The sequence below is a fragment of the Pipistrellus kuhlii genome, unplaced genomic scaffold (assembly GCF_014108245.1).
Source record: "Pipistrellus kuhlii isolate mPipKuh1 unplaced genomic scaffold, mPipKuh1.p scaffold_m20_p_1, whole genome shotgun sequence".
In the NCBI taxonomy this organism is placed as follows: domain Eukaryota; kingdom Metazoa; phylum Chordata; class Mammalia; order Chiroptera; family Vespertilionidae; genus Pipistrellus; species Pipistrellus kuhlii.
Genome location: NW_023425404.1, coordinates 74,130,438 through 74,135,760, shown reverse-complemented (window position 1 = coordinate 74,135,760; position 5,323 = coordinate 74,130,438). Strand labels below are relative to the sequence as shown.

General features: G+C 40.3%; 1 pseudogene; it reads left to right on the top strand.

The window, feature by feature from the left end:
- The first annotated feature begins 3,180 nt into the window (after nucleotides 1–3,180).
- On the top strand, nucleotides 3,181–4,589 carry LOC118726849 (annotated as a pseudogene).
- Nucleotides 4,590–5,323: the final 734 nt, after the last annotated feature.

Genomic DNA, 5,323 nt, shown 5'->3' with positions numbered 1-5,323 from the left:
TGTTTTGGCAGCACCTCCTGCAGCCACATCCCTCAGCTTCCTATGACTACAGAGCTGGACTATAAGGTCAAGCTTACAACAATAGCCTTTGGCTATAATTGTGCTGGGAGGGCTCTGCCCTCCAAGCTGGAACTTGTATGTGGCTTTGCCACAAGAGGACTATGCCCTCTCATCAGTCCAAGGCTTGAACCTGTCCAAATGCTGTAACCATTCTCCACAGAGAAGAAACAAGAGGCCAAGCTCCCAGCTGACAGCCAATATCAAATCACCAGCCACATAAGCAAGCCATGATGGCAGTGAATTCCCCATCCTCCACATAGCTACCTCAAACAGCACCACATGGAGCAAATGCAAGCTGCCAAGATGAATTCCTGACCCACAAAACTGTGATTAAAATTTTTTAATTGTGTGTGGGAGGGTCAATTGCTATATTATGATAGATCACCAACCTAATCACAGTTAATGCTATCACCTCAATGTATGAATGGTTAAGATTACAAGTCGGGAGTCAAACTCCCTGAGATACAGCTGTGATTCTGGACAATTTAATTCTCTATGCCTCTGATTCTTCTACTATAAAATTAGGTTAATTATAACCTAAGTAATAGGATGTTTTGGAAAATTAAATGAGACAATTCAGATAAAGCATTTAGAAAGTGCCTAGTACTGGCTAACATTATTAAGAATTCAATATTACTATTGTGGGGAAATGTGCTGAATTAGAAACTACTGATTTTTAAATGAACTTTGAGAACACATCTGTTCAGCATTTGGGAGCTTGTCTGTCTATAGATTAGATTCTTTAGCTTTACTCTGCACAGCTTTCCATATAAAACCATGAGCGTTTCAATTAATATCTCCCTCAGGGTAAATCTGGTGTTATTCCAAGCTCTTATATTTCATGTACTGTGAAAGTATTGTTGCAAGAAATGGTCTGCTCATCAAAACTGTGTATTTCTGCCCTAGCCAGTTTGGCTCAGTGGATAGAGCATTGGCTTGTGTACTGAAGGGTCCTAGGTTCAATTCCAGTAAAGGTCATATGCCTGGGTTGCAGGCTCAATTCCCAATAGGGGATATGCTGGAGGCAGCCAATAAATGATCTCAATTATCACTGATGTTTCTATCTCTCTCTCTCTTTCCCTTCCTCCCTCTGAAATCAATATATATATATGTATATATATATATATATATATATATATATATATATATTTTTTTTTTTTTTTTTTTTTAAAGAAAAGCCAAGTGTATCTCACTTCTGTTAAGTATATGATGACTTGCCATGTTAATAAAATAAGTCCAGGGTTAATTTAATGTGGGTATATGAGGTTTTTTTTTTTTCTGGCTCTGTAAATTTAAACATTTCTTCAACTTAATTTTTTCTATATTTAGTTAGAAGCATTATTCCAACAAGCAGATCCACAGGCCAAATTTGTAAATAACAGTTTCCAAACTTTTGAGTTGTTTAAATTGAACAAGAATTTATCCCCACCAATATTTTTTAAATTGTTTATATGACTTTTAAATGTTGCTAAATTCTGCTACTACAAATTAGTCAGATAACATATGGTTTGACTTGGGGTCTAAAATTAATTTTGAGCAATCCTTCTAGCCATTTGTGAGACTGTTTATGGGAATAAAATCAAAAGAAAAACTAAAATACACACACACACACACACACACACACACACATACACACACACACACACACACACACACAAGTTTGAAGATTGAGGTCTGATTAATAAACCAGTAGAATTAAATGAATGTTGTTAATTCAAAAACAATGAGTCTTCCTGTGAGACGTGTATATGTAGGAGTAGATTGTTGTTAGGAAATCAGAATAATATCACATATCAATTCATAATAATCTCCTGACAGATAATGAATGGTGTTACTTGAAATATCTTAATTTGGGCATTAGTTTCTTCTAAATGGGATTTTTTTCTGAATATTTGTGCAAACTGAAGACAAAGAACACTATAAATTGAAATGCAATAAAAGGGATTTATTCCAAGCCACAGTGTGGAATCATCTCTGTTTTGAATGTTGCTGGTAAAGAATGCATTCTTGATTAGGCTTTGTTGATGGGCAAAATGTGGAGCACATTTCCAGTTCCCTAAGCTCCTGACTCTAAAAGTCTAAATTAGAGCTACGTAAAAGAGCTCAGCACATTTCCCCCAAGCTCCCCACCCAAAAGGCAATCCTCAACAGGGATAAAACAGACAGCATACAAGAGAATTGACAATTTCTAGAGTGGTCTCTGAATACATATACAAAAATTAGTTTTTAAAATAGGTGTTTAAAAAGCATCATGGAAGAGGTCAAAGTTATAATAAGGAGTCAGCTGATGCTGAAGGAGAAAAAGGAAAAAGATGGAAGGAATGGGAAAGGACCAAAAGGCCAGCATATCTGGGGAGGAGAGTTAGGAGACATTCATGATGGAACTAGAGGCCCAGAGCAGGAAATTGGTACACAGGTAGGGTCTCTAGCAGCTGCCAGATGCTGGCTGCTGGCAGGGGCCTTCCTTCATTCCACACCATGCCCTGGTTGTCAGTGCACATCATAGCAAGCAATCGAACTCCCAGTTAGTTCAACTCCTGAGGGGACAGTTTGCATATTAGGCTTTTACATATATAGAACAGAGGCCCAGTGCATGAAATTTGTGAATGGGGGAGAGGTCCCTCAGCCCAGCCTGCACCCTCTCCAGTCTAGGTCCCCTTGGGGGGATATCTGACTGCCAGTTTAGGCTGCTGGCTCTGCCTGCCAGCCTGATTCTCCCTAACTTGCCCCCCTGCTGGCCTGATTGCCCCTACCTTGCCCCCTGCCAGCCTGATCACCCCTAACTTGCTACTCTGCTGGCCTGATCACCCCTAACCACCTCTGCCTTGGCCCCCAACCTAAGCCACAGTCTGTCCTTCCTCTGCAGGAGGCAACCTTGCAGATCAGGGGAAGGCGCCACCCTTATTACCCCGCTGCTGCCACTGCTGGCCTGAGCCTGGGCCCTTCACAGCCTCTGTGGCTTTGTCCAGAAGGTCATCTGGAAGACAACCACCCTAATTAGCATATTACCTTCTATTAGTATAGATTATATCATGTGTTATCAGAATTGCTTCGAGAGCAGCTGTGCCAGAAGTTGCCTGCCTCTCATCTGCTGATACCTTATAAAAGTAGGAAGGAGTGGGCGGCAGTTAGGTGAGGCGTGTCATGAGCATCTCCGTTGCCCACGGCGAGCGGGCAGGGGACGCGCGGACGGCTGGGCACGGCGCTCCGACTGTAGCCGTGTCAGTGTGTTATGATGTCATCTCGTACCAACCTGGCTGCTGGAATCCCCAGTAGTAAAGTGAAATACTCGAGACTCTCCAGCACAGATGATGGCTACATTGACCTTCAGTTTAAGAAAAGCCCTCCTAAGATTCCATATAAGGCCATTGCACTTGTTACCGTACTGTTTTTGATTGGCACCTTTCTCATCATCATAGGCTCCCTCCTGCTGGCGGGCTATATCAGCAAAGGGGGGGTCAGATCGGCCGTTCCTGTTCTGATCATTGGCATCCTGGTTTTTACCACCTGAGGGCGCGCTTACTATGCATCCAAAGGCTACCGGGTTACTCCTACCATGACATTCCTGACTGTGATGACTAGCACCTACCTTAGGCCCGAGGGGCAGCGTCAGATGGGACTGAGCTCAGCTTTAAGATACTGAGCAGAAACTATAGCTTAAGGCTAAGGAATTCTGCTGGTTGCAGATGCTTAACAAAACAATGGCCATGTTTTATGAGTCCATCCTAAGAGTTTACAATTAGCTAATTAGGGCATGCTTGATATTTCACCTGGCCCTGACAAAAAGCTGACAAGCTTTTCCACGTGAACCTGTATCTTGGAAGAATAGCAATGTTAATTGGAGAAAGTAGGAGGTTATTCTGTAGTGGGAAGTGTTGCTGCCACCACCCTTCTTAGAGTTGAGCATTTCTTTTAAATAGTCTTTATTACCAGTTTGTTCTTGTGGTAAATGGAAGAATGCAGTATGTCAAATTTCTTATTACTAAATAATTTTCTTACCCCCTGATCTAGTGGAAGACCTTGGCAAAATGAAATATTAGTGTGGGTGCATCTGAAATATTTTTTACTTGCTTTCTTATTCAGAGCAATCAGGAATTTTAAACCTCAGAGCAAGTTTTCAAAATGTAAACACTCTGTTCACATTCCTTGGCCAGTACTGATCTGGCTTACAGGTTGGGCACCATATAATTTGGGTAATTCTGTCCTTTATAGATTAAGATGTTCTGTATGTCATGCCTTTAAGGACTAGACTTTTGTCTGTTTTCTAAGGATAAATGTGGATAAGTGGTTGTTAAGAGTTTATAATCCCATTGTTAGCACCTTGTATATGATGTCCTTCTTCTGAAGATTGCAAGATTTGGCCTGGATCCCTAGGGGACTAGACTGCCTTAGTTTGATTCTGTTTCCTAGTTTGCAAAAAGTGATTTATGTTCAAAACAAAATGTCTAAATCTAAATCCTACACTTAAATGAGTTAACTTTAAACATATTTCAGAAAACATTTTAATGATTAAATGATATCTTAGATCCCAATTAAAAAAAAAAAAGGTAGGAAGGAATCAGTTCCCCATTTTACCACTAACCAATTGCATGACGGTAGAAATATCATTTAATGGTTTGTACTTGCTTCCCTAGCTATATAATAACAGCAATGACCACATGCCCTCTAATTGTCCTATTGAAATCCCATGAACTGAGATTTTTTTAAAGCCATATGCAACTTGTAACTTAAATAGATAGTTTTGTAGTTATAATTTTTGTCATCCCCATTCCAAGAGCCCATCCAAGGTGCACACCTTCATGAGCACTGAGGACATGCCTTTTTTAAAGTGATGATTCTTCAACACCTTGTTAGTTCTGCTTCTCACATTGCAGGCAGGCTCAAAACCCCCATAGACACAGAAAATGTCACTAGTTGCCTTATTTGTATTGCTATCATTGACCCTTACTTACAGGTCTCCCTCTTTGCAGCTCCTGTCTCTCTGTCTCCACATCTCAACTGGCGATAACACCTCTGTCATCAGAGTCCATCCAAATACACTTTCCCAGCAAACATTACGTCTAATGAAAACATTACCAAAAGGTATTAAAAAGTGAGCCTGCATGGTTTACATTTCCTATAGAGTCTTACTCTTGGTAATTTACATAACTGCTTCAGAATATTCAAAATGCATTTTTAAATGTCATCATTTGCACAGATTATTTGTCTATTACTCTTAATTAAGTTTAACTTCAAAATCTGGTTGGTCAGAATCCAGTTTTTT